The 18,532-nt window shown below is 42.9% G+C and overlaps 1 pseudogene; it reads left to right on the plus strand.

The window, feature by feature from the left end:
* The first annotated feature begins 521 nt into the window (after nt 1-521).
* LOC139317580 (zinc finger protein 883-like) lies at nt 522-13,825 on the plus strand (annotated as a pseudogene).
* The last annotated feature ends 4,707 nt before the right edge of the window (nt 13,826-18,532 follow it).

Raw genomic sequence — 18,532 nt, forward strand, 5'->3', positions numbered from 1 at the left:
AAAGCGAAAGAAGTGCTGTAGTGGAACTTGAAATGGATAAAACAGAATTCTATCTTAGATTTCAAAATGTGGAGGAAGAGAAAGGAGAAAATCTTGCGAATGTCATGATTTCTATGCTTGCTGATGCTTTGGAGATACCTAGAGAGGAGATGACATATGGTGTGGATGAGATTTATCGAGTTCACACTAGATATGCTATGCGCAATAAATTACCAAGAGAAGTCCATATAAGATTTATGAAGAAATCGATTAAAGCACAAATTCTTCAAGTGGCGAGAGAAAAAACATTGAAATTCAAGGAGAAGGAAGTGGTAGTCTTGAAACAAATACCAAGGAAAGTGAGAGATGTGAGAAAAGAGTATAAATTTTTGACCAAGATACTAATTCAAAAGGGTGTTAATTTTAGATGGCTGATACCAGAAGGATTGAACTTAACATGGCAGCTTCAAAGATACAGGCTAGATACAATTGATAAAGTGAGAGCTTTTTATGAATATTTTTTAAAGGAAAAGGAAGTGGCAATGGAAACAGAAACACAAGCTACACTGATGTCGACAAAACCTACAGAAGAGGAAATGGTAATGATTGAATCAACGGAGGGCGCTGTTGGCGGGACTGTGGAATTCAAAGAACAACAGGAAGTAAGATCAACTACAGCAATAAAACCTACATATAAAATATGAATATGGATACAATGAAATTAATTTCAATAAATATAAATGGACTTAATTCGGCTGTGAAAAGAAGAAAGGTTTTTCATAAATTACAGAGGCTAAATTTTGATATAATTTGTTTGCAAGAAGTTCACATTAAAAAGCAACAAGAACAATTATTGGCACAAACTAAACTTGGAAAAAAAATTTCATCATTATCACAACATAAAAAGAGAGGCGTTGTTCTATATATTAAAAATTCAATAAAAGCGGAACAAATATATGCAGATTCAGAGGGTAGAGTTTTGATAGTGGAGATAATTGATAATAATATGAAGATACTTCTAGTTGCAATATATGCGCCAAATAACAATCAGAGTGATTTCTATCAAAATTTACATATGAAAATAATCGAAATGGACTATGATAATATATGCATGATGGGAGATTTTAATGGAATAGCAGATGAAAAATTGGACTATAAAACAACAAAAACAGGAAAGCATAATAGAAAAACACTGCCAAATTCTTTCTTTAAAATGATAGATGAAATAAATTTGAAAGATATATGGAGAGTTAGAAATGGGAAGAATAGACAATACACTTTCTACTCAAACAGGCACTCATCTTGGTCCAGGTTAGATATGATATGGACAACAATGGACTTGATTCCGAAAATTGAACAGGTGGAAATAGACACTAATTTATGGGCTGACCATAATCCAGTGATAGTGTTAGGATATGGTTTGAGCCTAACTAGTTGTCCAGGCAATATATGTGTACTGTAACTTTAATCTAAAAATGTATTATGTGACTTTAATGCTGAGTCATGCTGTAATTAGGTAATGACTGGTTGTGAGAGTATTTAAGCAAGGTATTGTAACATGTTCAGTTGCTGCTATGATATGCTGCCATGATGATGAAGCTGCTATAAGCTAAGCTACCATTGAGAGGAGTTGTTATCTGCTAATCGTCGTTGGATGGAACTGCAACCATCATGGTTTGTGAACCAGAGTGAGTTTGTTATTCTAAGCAACTACTGTTTGTTGGGTAAGAAGATTCTGTAACTACTGGACTGATTTACTGGCAAAGACTTGGAATTTGTTTAAAGACTATGAGATTGTTTTTCTACTATAAAGTAAGCTTTTGATAAACCAGTTTGCATAACTCTTATTCATTGCTCTCAGCAACGTTTCCTTGTGCATTTACTCTGCTGGTTGGTAACACAACAACAATATCCTTAACAGATAGTAACTTGGAAAGGTCAAAAAAGGAAAGCTAGATGGACTTTGAATAATACAATTTTAAAAGAAAAAGAATTTGTACAGAAAATGCAGAGAGCTGGAGTTTTTCTTTAAGGAGAATAAAAAGGAAGATACATCGCTACAAAACCGTTGGGATACAATGAAGGCCTACGCTAGAGGTATAATAATAGATCATATAAAAAAAAGGAATGTAAAAAAAAGACAGACTTTTACAATATTAAAGAATGAATATAAGAGATTTGAAAAGGAACTCCAGAAAGATCCACATAAGAAAGATGTAAAAATGAAAATGGATATGTTAAAACATAAAATGGATTTACTGAAGAAGGAAGAACTAGCCCAAAAAATAAGAAGTGCTAAACAGAATTATTTTGAAAATGCAAATAAACCAGGAAGGTGGCTAGCATATAAATTGAAAAAAGAAAGGGAATCAAAAAAAATAATGCAACTGATTGATGACCAAGGACAAAGTAAATTTGGAAACAAAGAGATGGGAAAAATAATACAAGAATATTATAGGCAACTTTATAAAATGAGCAGGTTGAAGAGGGGAAAGTTAAAAAATACCTACAGAACGCAAAACTGCCTTTGATCCCCAAGGACATTGAAGAAATGCTAGATGGGCATATAACAATGATGGAACTAACAGAAGCAATTAAGAAACAAAAAAATGGAAAGACACCAGGACCAGACGGTTTGCCTGTTGAATATTATAAGACATTACAAGAATCCTTATGTCTCCCACTTTTGGACGTTATGAATGAAGTAATGATAAATAAAACAATACCCCAATCATGGACTGAGGCTTATATCACACTGATTCATAAAGAAGACACAGACCCACAGCAAGTTAAAAATTATAGGCCTATATCCCTGCTAAATTCGGATTATAAAATCTTTGCTTCAATACTGGCAGAAAGACTTAAGAGATACTTGAATAACTTTATACATCCAGATCAAAATGGATTTCTTCCAAAAAGACAAATTAGAGACAATATAAGAATAATTTTGAATACCCTAGAACAGCGGTTCTCAACCTGGGGGTCGCGACCCCTTTGGGGGTCGAACGGCCATTTCACGGGGGTCGCCAAAGCCCTCTCTCACCCCCCCCCACGCCTTCACTCACCCTCACCCTCTGCCTCTGCTGGATCGCCCGGTCACCGTTCGCTTACCCCGCCCACTCCCAATCTATTGCTGCCTCCGGAGTCCCAGCTAATGGCTAGAGGGGAAAAAAACTTTAAATTCTTGCCGCCGGGCTTCAAAGAGCCGCCCTACTCTCAGCTGTTTTGTGGAGGGCTCTGTTGCTAGCTAGCTGCAAAGAGGTAAATTCCTGGAGCAGATTTTTTTTCCCCTAGCTATGATGAAAAAGCAAAATTGAAAGTAAGCAGGGTCTTGGCTGCAACGTGACAAAATGAGGCAGAGAGATTTCTTTTTCTTTTTCCTCACCAAAAAAGGTAGGTGCAAACTGGAAACAATGGGAAATTTAGGGCAAGAGGAGGTTCAAGATTTTAAAACACAGAAGAAAAAAAGCTCTATTTAACTAGGGAATTGTAATAATTGAGATACTATTAATTGCATATTGTGTTGAAAGCAGAAATGGTTAAGTTGTGGTTTGGAGGAATATATGGGGGAAATTATTTGATTATTATTGGTAAATATAATTAATTGATTTGTAAGAAATTGGATTGCATGGAAATAATTGGAATATTCATGTTCATATTGATTAATATACAAAAAAGATAGTTATATAACTAATTGATTTATATTAAAATGTTGAATTTGTATTAAACAACTGTATTACATAATTAACCAATGTGAGGATGGATATAAAAATAGATGACAATGGGAAGGGGTATAATATAGAATAGAAGGGAAAAATTGAATTTGATTAAGATTAGAGATGAGGATGAAGGTTAATATTGGTTTCTTAAAAAAATAGATGAGGAATAAATATGGTAAAAAGGAAATATAAAAATTGTAAATTTAATTGAAATGACTAAATACTGTGTTGGAAGAAATATCCTTCTGGGTTCTGCTCCAAGTGGGGAAAAAGACACTGGAAACATGGAGACTGCTTGGAAAGATGGTTTAATGGTGGACAGGATCACATGGCTTGATAGGGCCCATTGTGTTAGTTTCTATTGCTTGTGTTGCAAATGTCCTTTGACAAAGGATTGAGTTTCTGCCTCTGGCCCATTAACAAAGGGTGGGGGGCAGGAAGGTGGGAGTTGCTTTGTCTGTAAAATATGCTTCTCCATTTCTCATACAGGAAAATATAATATTCTGCCTTTTTAATATTTCCCAAAATATTTCATTCTTCTAGGAAAGGGGTGGGTGCTAACCTCCTACAACTGTTTAAATTTGTGAACCGGCCAAATACTCTGTTCAAAGAAAATACGTTGTATGTTTGTATGTGTGTTTCTAATTATTGCTATTTATTCATATTTATTCTCTTTTATTCTTTAAAGTTTAACAATTCATTCTTTATCTTAATATCTTTATATTTGTTTGGGGTTGGCTTTCTTCCCTTTCATCTTTTATTGTACAGCAATCTTTCTCCTCAAACCTACCACCTCTCTCTTTTCTTTCTTACTTACTTTCTCTTCCCCCCCTTCTTCTTCTCCCTACTTCCTCTTTCTTTCTCCTTCTCCTCCTCCCTCTCTTACCTTCACTCCTACTCTAATTTCCCTTCCCTTCCTTCATCCCTCTCTATTGCTGTATCCTTTTATGCATATGGACTACTCAGAGGGCTGAAAAAGTTATTTTTGACTGGTCCTCGCACTTTTGACCAGTCCTCGAACTTACGACTGTCCTCACATTTTACGTTTTTTGCCCTATCTTATACCATGTTGAAGAGAAGCAGTAGTGAAATGAGTGACATGGTTGTTAAGAATGCTGCACAGGCATAAATGTGAGGATGGTCATAAGTGTGAGGACCAGTCAAAAGTGCGAGGACCTGTCAGAAATGACTTTTTTCAGCCCTCTGAGTAGTCCCTATACACATAGCCATGGCCACCCGGTCACATGACCAGCTAGCCACGTCCACTCAGTCACATGACCTCCAAGCCACGCCCACAAAATAAGCCACACCCACAGAACCGGTAGTAAAAAAATTTAGAACTCACCCCTGGTTGGGGGTCACCACAACATGAGAAACTGTATTAAAGGGTCGTGGCATTAGGAAGGTTGAGAACCACTGCCCTAGAATATTATGAAGCGCACCCTGAAAAACAAATGGCCTTGGTATTTTTAGACGCACAAAAAGCATTTGACAATGTGAATTGGCGATTTATGATGTTACAAATGGAAGAGATGGGCTTTGGAAGGAAATTTATTCAGGCAATTGAAGCTATATATACGAAACAGACGGCAAAGGTAATGATTAACGGAGAATTGACTGATGCTATTGAAATAGAAAAAGGTACTCGACAAGGATGTCCCTTATCCCCATTGCTATTTATATTGACGTTGGAAGTGCTGAATAGAAATGTTAGAGAAGAAAAAGAGATAAGAGGAATGAAAATTAGAAAGGAAGAATATAAATTACAAGCTTTTGCTGATGACCTGGTTTTTATTATTGAAGAACCATTAACATCAATAAATAAATTGATAGAAAAAATAGGTGAATTTGGGGAGGTTGCTGGTTTGAAAATTAATAAAGAGAAGACGAAGATAATGACCAAAAATATGTTAAAAAAACAAAAAGAAGAATTGAGGGAGATCTCTAAGATGCAGGTCACAAATAAGGTAAAATACTTGGGGATTCAATTAACAGCAAGATGTAGTTCTCTTAAAGAAAATAATTATAATAAGCTCAAGCAACAGATAGGACAGGATTTGGTGAAATGGGGAAACTTGCAGCTATCTTTGATTGGTAGAATTGCAACTATTAAGGTGAATATTTTACCTAGAATCTTGTATCTTTTTCAGACAATTCCTGTAAAGCTGGGTAAGGAATTTTTTGCAGACTTAAATAAAATGGTTTTGAAATATGTTTGGCAGGGAAAGAAGGCAAGGATAAAACTCAAACTGTTACAAGATGCTAAGATGAGGGGTGGTTTTGGATTACCGAATTTTGAATTATACTATCAAGCGGTTTTTTTAATGTGGATTAAAGAATGGGTAACATTGAAAAACACTAGATTATTAAATTTGGAGGGACAGTGTGGTTGCGCAACAGTTCCCCCAGTTCCTGGATGAAACGACGTATCTGGATCCGTTCCAGTCGGGCTTCAGGCCCGGGTACAGCACGGAAACGGCATTGGTCGCGTTGGTAGATGATCTCTGGAGGGCTCGGGACAGGGGGTGCTCCTCTGTCCTGGTCCTGTTAGACCTCTCAGCGGCTTTTGATACCATCAACCATGGTATCATGCTGCACCAGTTGGAGGAGTTACGGGTGGGAGGCACTGTGTTGCGGTGGTTCTCCTCCTTTCTCTCTGACCGGTCGCAGGCTGTGTTGACAGGGGGGCAGAGGTCGACCCCGAGGCCCCTCATGTTGGGTGCCGCAAGGGTCAGTCCTCTCGCCCCTCCTGTTCAACATTTATGTGAAGCCGCTGGGTGAGATCATCCGTGGTTTTGGGGTGAAGTACCACCAGTACGCTGATGACACCCAGCTGTACATCTCCACCCCAGACCACCCCAACGATGCCCTTGAAGTGATGTCCCGGTGCCTGGAGGCCGTGCAGATCTGGATGGGGAGGAATAGGCTCAGGCTCAACCCATCCAAGACCAAGTGGCTGTGGTTTCCGATGTCCCGATATAGTCAGTTGACGCCATCGCTGACTATTGGGGGCGAATCGCTGGCCCCCGCGGAGAGGGCTCGCAACTTGGGCGTCCTCCTGGATTCACGGCTGTCTTTAGAAGAGCATTTGACGGCCGTGACCGGGAGGGTTTTCCATAAGGTTCGCCTGATTCACCAGTTGCGTCCCTTTCTGGATTGGGACTCTTTACACACAGTCACTCATGCCCTCGTCACTTCCCGCCTGGACTATTGCAATGCTCTCTACATGGGGCTCCCCTTGAGGAGCACCCGGAGGCTCCAACTGGCGCAGAGTGCGGCCGCGCGGGTAGTTAGGGGAGCGACATGGCGCTCCCACGTAACACCTCTCCTGCATGAGCTGCACTGGCTCCCGATGGTCTTCCAGGTGCGCTTCAAGGTTCTGGTTACCACCTTTAGAGCGCTCCATGGCTTAGGACCTGGCTATTTACGGGACCGCCTACTACCACAATCAACCTCCCACTGGCCAGTACGCTCTCATAGAGAGGGGCTCCTCCGGGTGCCGTCGGCCAAACAGTGTTGACTGGTGGCCCCCAGGGGGAGGGCCTTCTCTGTGGGGGCACCTACTATCTGGAATGAGCTCCCCCCGGAGATACGTAGGATCCCGGACCTGCGCACTTTCCGCCACGCTCTAAAGACCTTTCTATTTCAGCAAGCCGGCCTGGCCTGACCTTTCCCCCCTTTTAATTTTTTAATTTTAAATTTAAATTGAAATTTTAAATTTGTTCTAAATTTTTGGGATGTTTTAAATTGTCTTGGGCTCAAATATTTAATTTGGTTTTAATTCTGCTCTTAACTTTTGTATCTATGTGTTTTATTTTGTGCCTGTTCACCGCCCTGAGTCCTTCGGGAGTAGGGCGGTATACAAATTTGATCAAATAAATAAATAAATAAATTTAGTGGGAGTATGTACACCTAATCAACAACAAGAGAAATTTTATAAACTTTTGCATAAAAAATTAATACAAATGGATTACAAATCATGTATAATGATGGGTGATTGGAATGGTGTATTGGACACTAAAAAAGACAAAAAGACCCTTTTGCCAAATATTCAAACACGGGCTAAATTGCCTAAATCTTTTTTGACATGATAGATGATATGGAGTTGAGAGATATATGGCGTGAACGAAATTGTAAAGAACAGGATTTTACTTTTTTTTCTGATAGGCACCAATCTTTTTCTAGAATTGATTTTATACTAATTACAAATGATTTTCTTTCCAGGGTAAAGAAGACGAAGATATGTCCAAGAACTTTAACAGACCATAATCCGGTGTGGATGGAACTAGAGTTTGGGGAGGGGTCTAGGAGATCTTGGAGACTGAATGAAAACTTATTTCGATATGAGGCAAATGTGATAGAATGTAAAGAGTTAATGAAAGAATTTTTTGTTTTAAATATGCATAAGGGTACACCTGTGGAAATGGTATGGGATGCAAGTAAAGCATATATGAGAGGAGTTTTAATAAATTTGAATAATTCCTATAGACGTAGACAGGGGAAAAACCGGAGGGAATTGGAAGAGGAAATAAAAAAGAAGGAACAGGCATTAGTGGATAAACCAGATGATAAGAATATAAAAGAAGCCATTACAATATTGCGAGGACAGTTTAATATGTTGATGTCAGATCAAGTTGCAATGAACTTGCAATATGCTAAACATAATACTTTTTGGAATGCAAATAAACCAGGCAGGTGGTTAGCATATATGTTAAGGAAAAAACAAAAATCTCGTACAATAGAAAAAATAGAGTATAAAGGTAAAGAGGTATATCAACAGAATATGATTAAAAAAGCATTTTTAGATTTTTATACGAGGTTATATGCTGGTGATAATATACAAGGTAATGATATAGAGAGATATTTGCAGAAGGAGAATATTCCTGCAATTACTGATGAACAAAGGGAAAGATTGAATGTATTAATAACCACTGAGGAAATTCTTTTGGCAATTAAACAACTAAAAAGTGGAAAGGCTCCTGGCACAGATGGTTTGACAGCAGTGTATTATAAAAATTTTCAATTAGAAATGGTAGAACCTCTTAAGGAGTTATTTGCTAAAATACAACGGGGAGGAGAGGTGCCACCATCCTGGAGAACAGCTTTTATTTCCCTGATTCCGAAAGAAGATCAAGATCATAGTCAACCCAAAAATTACAGACCCATATCATTGCTTAATACAGATTATAAAATCTTTGCAAAAATTTTGGCAAATAGACTAATGTCAGTTATGCAACAAGTGATTCATAAAGATCAAACTGGATTTATACAAGGGAGACAAATGAAAAGTAATGTGAGACAAATTGTTAATATACTGGAATATTTGGGGAAGAACAACCAAGTCCCTGCAGTGTTTATGTTTTTGGATGCAGAGAAAGCGTTTGATTGAATTGGCAGTTTTTAGTGAAAGTAGCACAAAAGGTGCAGTTGGGAGAGCATTTCATACAATCTATTAAGGCAATATACCAGAAACAAACAGCACAAATAATAGTTAATGGTAGTCTCACAGAAACTTTTAAAATTGAGAAAGGAACAAGACAGGGATGTCCCTTGTCTCCACTATTGTTTATTTTAACTCTGGAAGTATTGCTGAATAAAATACGGGACTCGGATAACATACAGGGTATTAAGATCAGGCAACATGATTATAGATTACGAGCATTTGCAGATGATTTGGTTGTAACTTTAACCCAACCAGTAAATTCAGTTACAGGTTTGATGGAGATAATTAGGCAATATGGTCAAGTGTCAGGGTTTAAAATAAATATAGGGAAAACAAAGATGATAGTTAAGGATATGAATACAAATCAAAAAGAAGAAATGGAAAGAGTAACAGGATGCGAGATAGTGAAAAAGGTTAAGTACTTAGGAATTTTTATTACAACGTCAAATGGGAAATTATACAAGTATAATTATGAATTGTTATGGCATAAAATACAGACAGAGATGGATAAATGGAAAAAATTACAACTGTCTTTGTTGGGAAGAATAGCAGTAGTTAAAATGAATGTTCTGCCCAAGTTTCTATTTCTTTTTCAAATGATACCAATACTTAAAAAGGATGCAAATTTGGAGGAATGGCAGAGAGGCATTAATAACTTTGTTTGGGTAGGGAAGAGACCGAGAGTTAAATTAAAAATAATGCAGGATACACGTGAAAGAGGAGGTTTGAAATTGCCCAATCTAAAATTGTACTATGAAGCAGCTGTTTTGTCAGCAATTAGTGACTGGATTAATTTAACAGATGAAAGAATACTGAATATTGAAGGGTATGATTTGCTATATGGTTGGCATGCCTAGTTTTTTTTTTTTTTTTTTAAATTTGATTTATATGCCGCCCTTCTCTGGAGACTCAGGGCGTCTTACAATACGTTAAGCAATAGCCTTCATACTTTTGTATATTTTATACAAATTCAGCTTATTGCCCCCACAAACTGGGTCCTCATTTCACCTACCTTTATGAGTAGGTAAGTTTATGAGAAGAAGGTGGATAGGACTTTTAAAAGCCACATATTAAGGAATGCCCTCCTGCGGGTTTGGAAAAAATACCAATATAAATTGAATGGCAAGATACCCATGTGGGTAGTATCCAGACATGCGATAGAAAATATAAGTATAGAACAAAGGCAGGATGTAATTACTTATAAAGAACTTCTGATTACAGAAAGAAATGTACTACAGTTAAAGTCTCTGAATGTACTAAGAGAGGAAAGGGCAATTCAAACCTGGTTTCGATATGTACAGCTGCAGAATAGATGGAAAAAAGATCAGAAAATTGGTATTACACAAAGTGAAGAAAATTTGATAAAACAAATTAGGGACCAGAGTAAAATGCACATAAAAAGGTTGTATAATATATTGATAGAAATAGACTCGGAGACAGAGTTAGTTAAGGATTGTATGATAAAATGGGCACAAAATTTTGAGGAACCAATAATGATGGAAACATGGGAAAGAATCTGGGTAAGAAATGTAAAATTTACACAAGCTCAAAATTTGAGAGAAAATTTTTTTTAAATGTTTTATAGATGGCATTTGGATCCTAAAAAGTTAGCTTGTATGTACCCAAACCTACAACCCAAATGTTGGAGATGTGATTGTGTTGATGCTACCTATTTTCATGTTTGGTGGACTTGTAAAAAAGTTAAAGCATTTTGGATAAAAATATGGTGGATTATTCAAAATATTTTTTTAAAAAGGATAAAGTTTACTCCACAGTTGTTTTTGTTAGGTATAATTACAGATTGTACGGTTATAGAGACTAATTTGATTCTGAACTTAATAACTGCAGCAAGACTCTTGGTGGCGCAGTACTGGAAGAAGGAAGATTTACCTACTATTCAAGAATGGACATTAAAAGTAGTAAATTTAGCAGAAATGGCGAAAATCTCAGCATATCTAAAGGACCATTCAAATGAGAAATATATGTTAGACTGGAGAAGATGGATTGATTATATTCAAGGCAAATATCGGACTAAAAAATTTCAAATAGCTTATGAATGACCAAAGAGATTTTATAAAGTACTTAAATTTAGTTTAGTAAAAGGGGAGTTAAAAGTTCAAGAGGGGGATAGGAGGCTATAGATAATTAGCTTATGTTAGCTTATGATTGTCAATTGTTATACCCTGTATTTTGCTCTGGGAAGTGGGGGGGGAGGGAGGGGAAGGGGAGGGCTGGAAAGGGAGGAGGGAGGGAGGGGGAAGGGGAAATGACCTTGGAGGTCTCAACCCCCCTTTCCTGATCAGGATGTGATCAGGAATTCAGTGTGGCTGAATTTGGCAGGAGGGGGCTGGGTTAGGCTCTGGGACCAGAGGCTTCCCCTTCCCCACTTCAGGCCAAGAATGGGGTACCTTTCAAGCGTTGGGGAGCACCAGGGTCCCACAGACATGGGGTAGGAGTTGGTCCTTCTTCTGAAGCATTCTTGAAGGGCTCAAAAAGCTGAGGCTCCTTCCGGGCCTGGATCTGTCAATGTAGACCCTGCCTTCCATTTTCCATTCCCCAACTTTCCAGGGCACGCCATGATTAGCACTCGTTGCCGTGGTTTGCCTCTGGGATGACTCTGGATGTCTGGCAGCATTTGGAAAGTGACTTTGGTGCTCTCCGAGCTGGGTGGTTTCCTTGCAGATGTTTCATGACCCAGCTAGTTATCATCATCAGTGCTAGGAGGGAATGGGGTTTGTGGAGTGGAAAAGGAGGAGGAGGAAGAGGAGGAGGTAAAGGACTGTGGGTTCCTTGGTGCTCTCTGAGCTTTGTGGTTTTCTTGCAGACGTTTCATGACCCAACTAGGTAATCAGTGCTAGAAGGGAAGGAGGTTAGAGACCATATCCTGTTCCCTTCCAGCTCCATGCAGCACCCAGCAACGAGGTCTTTCAGACCCCCAGATGCTGTCAGAGGCAAAGTTGCCCTCAGAGGCAACCTGCCCCTCCTCCTCCCCAAAAGCCAACAGAGGAGCTGCCCCACCCCAGTGAGAACCTGCCCCGAACCTGAGGCCGCCCCACCAGCAACTTGCTTGAAGGCCAGCTGAGATGCTTCAAGGCTCTTGATTAGCTTTCCTTGTCCCCGAGGATCCCCGCAGGAGAGGAAGTGTATGGGGAAGGGGTCAGGCCAGTGACCAAGTCCGGTGTCCCCCAGGTCCCTAAGCCTTACCTGTGCCCAGAGGATAACAACAGCTTCAGCAATGTGACTCCGAAACAGCTGGCCAGCCACATGCCTGCTCCCTCTGCCTGAAGTGTTTCCAGCTCAAGACCAGCCTGCTTATCCACCAGAAGACCCACGCCGTGGGGAAGAGTGACAGGCCCTTTGTGTGCTCTGAGTGTGGCTGCGGCTTCAGCCACCAGGCCCAGCTGACTCGGCACCAGGCCATCCACACTGACCGGCCGCACCAGTGCTCGGAGTGCCACAAAGCCTTCAACCGCAAGTCCAGCCTGGTGGTCCACCAGAAGACCCACTGCGAGTGGCCACGCCCTTTCCAGTGTTTCCAGTGCAACAAGACCTTCATCCGGAAACAGCACCTGCATGATCACATCTGTACCCTGTTGAGGAATATGCGCAGAGTAACCCTCGAGTAGCAAGGGTGTGCACATAAGAAAAACGGCTGAGAGTGACTGTGAATAAGCACTGTCAATACAGACACACTGAGTTGTGATATTCTTTTACTTTTAGGAAAAAGCAAAGCAAAGTCCAATAAACAATCCAGGTCATACACAGATAAAGATAGTTAAATTGTCAATCCAGGGATATTCCAAGAACAAAGTCTTCTTACCAGTTGTTGTAGTCATATGCAATAAAACAGTTCTTTTTGGAGTTGCAAACAGGAACAAGTACAGCAGTAAAACAGTCAGTAAAACAGTAGAAAACAACAAGTAGCAATGATCAAGCAGTGATCATGCAGAGAGAACAGGCAGAGAGGAGCAGAGGTAGCAATAATAATGTAATAAGAACAATAAGCCATGATTCAAGCTTCCTCTTAAGTACATTGGCTACAGAGCTAGCCAAACAGAATACAGTACGATGCAATACAGCATCACAGTCTTAAAGCTATACATTACATTTTGACTGCAAACATGCATTGATGGTTTATATATATATTGCCAACACAACCAGTTAGGCAATAGCCATTTCCTAACACACCCACACAGGGGAAAAGCCCTACCAGTGTCCCAAGTGCAAGAAGCGCTTCACAGAGAAGTCCAAGCTGACCAACCACTACCGGATCCATACAGGGGAGCAGCTGTACCACTTCGGGCAATGCGACAAGCGCTTTGTGCACGCCCACCACCTGGTCAAGCACCAAACCAGCGTCCACCAAGCTGGAGCTAAGCTGTACTCCTGTCGCGAGCATGGACAGAGTTTTGGCCACGCCTAGGCCTTCCTCAGCCACCAGGCCAGCCACGCCAATGGCGAGAGGCGCTACCACTGCACCGAGTGCCTCAAGACCTTCGCCCGCAGGAAGTACCTGCTGGAACACCAGCGCATGCACATGGAAGAGAACCCGTATGCCTGCCCACACTGCAGCAAGCACTTCTGATACAAGCAACCACCATCTGGGCCTGCAGTGCCACCAAGCTTGCCAGTCGCCAAGCCCCTGGAGAAAGACCCTGAGGCCAACCTACCCAGTGGGACCTGAAGCTGGGCCGCAAGAACTGGTCTTTTGTGCCAAATGAACCACTGGGCTAGAATTGGCTCGCTGGTGGGTCACTTGAGATCCTCGCTGCCTTACGTGGGGCGGTTCCAATGCTGCTTCTCTCCCCATGGAGGCTTCTTTTTCTTGCTTGCTGATCAGGACCATGTGGGGCAGGCTCCAGTCCTGTGGAATAAGCCCAGCTCCCAGAGATCAGAACACACCAATTGTCTGAAATATTTCTTCGATGGAGACAACTGCCCAAAGACTCTTGCTGTCCTGCACTGCAGTCCGAGGAGCTGCAAGTCCTGGCCGAACCGGAAAAATATCGTGCCTAAAATGTGATCGCGTCCACTTACCTTCTTGGTTCTATTACCCAGTCCAGCACCGGAGGCCGGAGCACACCGGAGTCAAAGGGTGTGCGGCTACACCCCGAGGCTGTGGTTTCCTCACCTGCACGGAGAAAAACACAGATCTCAAGGTCGCCGTGCATGGCTGTGGTTTTCCAGCCTCGCCCTCCACGCACTTTGCTAGACAATCAGAGGAGCATTTGAAAGCACTTTGTGCGCAGCAGGTACTACAAAGCAGAGGCAAACTTCAGGGGCTGAATCAGCCCCTTCCCTCAAATAAAAAACTCCCCTACGAAAGACAGCCAGAAAGTCAGAATTGACTGCCGCCTGTGTCTCTTCTCCAGAGGGCCCCGAGTTGCAGCTGTCCGTGGCCAAAATTCAGAACAGTTCCACCCTTTCTGTCCACAGAAGCTGCCCACTCCTCAGAGATACCCTTCCTTATTTCACTGCTGTTGATCAAGCTGCATTTGCCGAAGGCTCGGTTGCAGTTTTCCATGTGGTACGTTTATCGCTGAGACTCTGAAAGGCTCCCAGTTCTAATGCCCTATGCCTGTGCAGTGACATGAAATCTTGAGTTTTGCCCCATCTCTCCAAATTCTTTGTCACCAAGAGGATATAGCCTTCACATCATTCTCTCCAGCCCTGAAAATGTCCCCCCCCCCCAAAAAAAGAGAGAAGAGACGTATTGGAGAGCTGCGCCTTTGGGCCTGGATTCTCCAAATCGTGAGCACAACTGAATTTAATTTGGTTCTGTGGATTGCTAAAGTGATCAAGCAGCTCTTCGGTCCGCCGAACAGCTGTTTTTTATTGCCGGCTTTGACAAGCCGAGGTCCCAGCCAGCCGCGGTTAGTGGTAAGGGCCGGTTGGCATTATTTGGCTCCTTGGTGAGCAGAGGCCTGGCCATTCCTGCCAGGAAGGTGGACTCAGTCACTGCCCAGCGGCGTCTGGGGCATACTGGTCAGCGGCAGTAGTGCAGAGAGTGCAAATTGGGCTGCAGCTATTACCCATTGCGGGTCCACCTGACTTTATTCAGGGTGGAAGATGGCATCTCGTGCATGCTCCACCAGCCAGCAGCCCGCTGCGGGCAGAAAGAGAGCTTCTCCTGGGGCATTTCCGGCTCTAAGCCTGAGCCCATCTGCATAGAATGCTGCAGCAAAAGGTGCTACAACTAGAAGCCAGGCAACTACTTCTAGGAGTGGCGGAGAAGGATGCAGAACAACGCCTAAAGACTTTGGAGAAGCAGCTGGCTAAGATCCAAAAGGCCCAGAAAAGCCTGGATCAAGAAGGTTCTCCTCTGGGAGGGGCTGAGGCTTCCCGCCCTCAGGAAGAAAGGCCATTGGCTCCTGCTAATGATCCAGGGCCTCAGCAAACTGCTTCTTGCAGGCAATGGTCACCAGATGGTGCCGGTGAGGCATGCTATCCAACCTTAGGAGAGGTTTTAGATAGGGCTGTAGCATTTTCTCTTGCAAGCCCTGTCTTGCCTGCAGCAGGATCAGAGGAGCTTATTCAACCTTCAAGAGCCAGGCCAGAAGCCTCATTCACACCCACTGCAGCAGGGCTCCGCCCAGTGGACAAAGCTGTTTCAGAGTTTCCTGAACAATTGCAACAGATAATTTCCCAAGCTATTACGCAGGGAATTGCTGCAGGCTTGCAGCAGAGGAATCTCCCTTCTCAAAGGGTTTCTTCTTACTATCATCAGCAGGATCCACCTATCTTTTTTTTTTTTAATTTGATTTATATGCCGCCCTTCTCCGAAGACTCAGGGCGGCTTACAATGTGCTCAGCAATAGCCTTCATCCTTTTGCATATTTATACAAAGTCAGCTTATTGCCCCCACAACTGGGTCCTCAATTTACCTACCTTAGAAAGGATGGAAGGCTGAGTCAACCTTGAGCCTTGGCGAGATTCGAACCCTGCAGTAATTGCAGGCAGCTGGTCTTAATAACCAGCTTAATAACAGGGTGCCTTAAACCCCTGTACTACCAAGGCTCCTCCTTCAGCAGGAGTGGCTGGATCCTCATGAGATTACTTCTCTAGCTCCTTCTATGAGGAGTGGGGAATCCTTGGCTGAGGAGGAGGAATTCCAGACCCTTTCAGGAGATGAAGGGGTATCTCCAGATCCATCGCCCTTGGCAGGCCTTTTTAAGCCAGTTATTTAAGTCATTGCTGCACAAGTCCAAGTCTATTACTAACTTGGATCCTGACCAGGTGTCTGCACCTGCCCAGAATCCAGATGATTCCTTCACCCAAATTATTTTTGGATGTGGTTGAAAGGCAGTGGACCAATCCTGGAGCGGGCATGCCCCCATCTAAAGCTGAAAGGTGGCTTTACAATCTAGCTGCAGAATTTTCAGCAGCTTTGGAGGTTCCCACTGTGGACAAACCAGTGGCTGCCATGACTTCAGTAGCACTCTTGCCTACAGAGGCAATGGACTGTCTGAAGGCGGAGGACAAAAAGGCTGAGGGATCCTTAAGGAAGGCCCACCAGGCAGCAGCCTGGTCTATTAAAGCTGCCACATCAGCTTCATAAGAATAGGGCTTCCTTGCTCTGGCTTCGCCAGTTACAGGACAGGATTCCCCCAAAGGATGTGATAATTCATCAGGATATAAATAAGTTGGTGGCGGCAGCTGAGTTTTCAGCAGATGCCATCTTGAATACGGCAAAGTTCACATCCAGGTCACTGGCCTCTTCGCTAACAGCCCATCGTTTGTTATGGCTCAAACATTGGCAAGCTGACAATAAAAACAAGTGGAAGTTGGCTTCTGCCCCCATCGCAGACAATAATTTGTTCGGAGAGGCCCTGGACTCCATTTTGGTGGAGACTAAGGGCAGGGGCAAAGCCATGCCCTCCCTTTTCCGGAGGGGGGACAGGAAGTTCTCTCCATATTCTAGGTGGCAGTCCTTTCGTGCTCCAGAGTCAGGAGCCAAGTTCCAACAGTTCCAGAGACCTTATTCTGGCAGACAGGAAAGGCAGACGGAGAGGTCTGAGTTCCGGGGGCGCCAGCAGTTTCAGGGCAAGCGGCCCTTTCGTGGAGCAGGAAGTTGCCCATATTGTTCAAAATGACTGCAGGGTCGTCACGCATTTGGGCAGTCAGCTCAGCCTCCATTACTGTCAGTGAGAGGCCACCACTTCAGACAGTACTCAGCACAGTTCGCTGGGGTTTGGCTTTGGAATTTCTCTGCAACCCCCCCCCCCCAGGTTTTTTATCAGCTGCCCTGTCTCCAGGAATGCAGCCAAACAAAGCCTGATGAACTCAGCGATTCAACACCTGGAGATCCAGGCAATTCAACCTGTTCCGCAGGAGGAATGGGGTGTTCTGTCCCCAACCTCACGCACACACACCAACAGACGTTCAAGAGTTAAAGACCAAACCAGTTGGCAAAATCCTTTTCCTTAAGATAACGGAACTTGGCAACAACCTAGTGGCTGCCTGCCAAGAGTTTATTATTTACAAAGAGGAGAGATAACTTCTCCCCACTTCTGATACATCAAAAGAAACAGCTCAATAATTACGGAGTTAATCAAGTCCAGAGATAATCCAGCTAAGTCTTATAGCAAAAGTCTGGCAATGCAGAATGGCGTGGAAGCTTTCAGCTTTGTTCGTCACAAGGTTTGAATGGCCACCACATTCCCTTTTATATCCTGTGGGGTGTGGTCCAGTGACTCAGCCTAATCTCAGGCACGCCTTTTCTTCTGTTGCATGCACTTATCTCTGCGACGCTGGCGTGGATCCAGCCAAGACTCATTACCCTCATCACTGTCCATCTGTGGCTGCGTGGACGTGCTTGGCCCCGGCCCTATCTCTTGCCCTTCGGCGGACACCGAAGGCATTGCCAGAGAGGAGGGTCCTGGAGAGGGAGGCCTTGCCAACTCCTCTTCTTCACTCTCGGAGTCCTCTCCTGCCGATGACACAGGCTCAGGTAATGGAGCCACAACACGGGGACAGGGTTTCTACTTGATCCTGTTCTTAGTCCAAAAGAACTCGGGGGGGGGGGGGTGCAGAGCTATTTTGGATCTCAAACGTCTCAACACGTGTCTGGAGTACAAACTATTGAAAATGTAGTCCCTCCAATCAATTCTGGGAGGTATACAACAGGGCGACTTCCTTACCTCAATAGACGTCACAGAGGCATATTTCCATATACCTGTTGTGGTTCACCAGCAGCCTGCGGAGCTGGCAGCGGAGTCAGACAACTATGAGGCTGAGGAAGAACATGAGCCAGTCCTGGAGGCTGGGAAAGGCCTGGATGAGGGCTCTGTGTTGGAGGCAGAGATGGGGCCAGGGCCATCAGGGAGTGATGTGCGGACTCCGGAGCCTCCAGAGGCTGACAGTAGAGAGGCAGAGGAACAGGAGGAGCCTG

The sequence above is a fragment of the Pituophis catenifer genome, unplaced genomic scaffold (assembly GCF_029215685.1).
Source record: "Pituophis catenifer annectens isolate HBS135680 unplaced genomic scaffold, rPitCat1.0.hap2 SCAF_5, whole genome shotgun sequence".
NCBI classification, from domain to species: Eukaryota; Metazoa; Chordata; class Lepidosauria; order Squamata; family Colubridae; genus Pituophis; species Pituophis catenifer.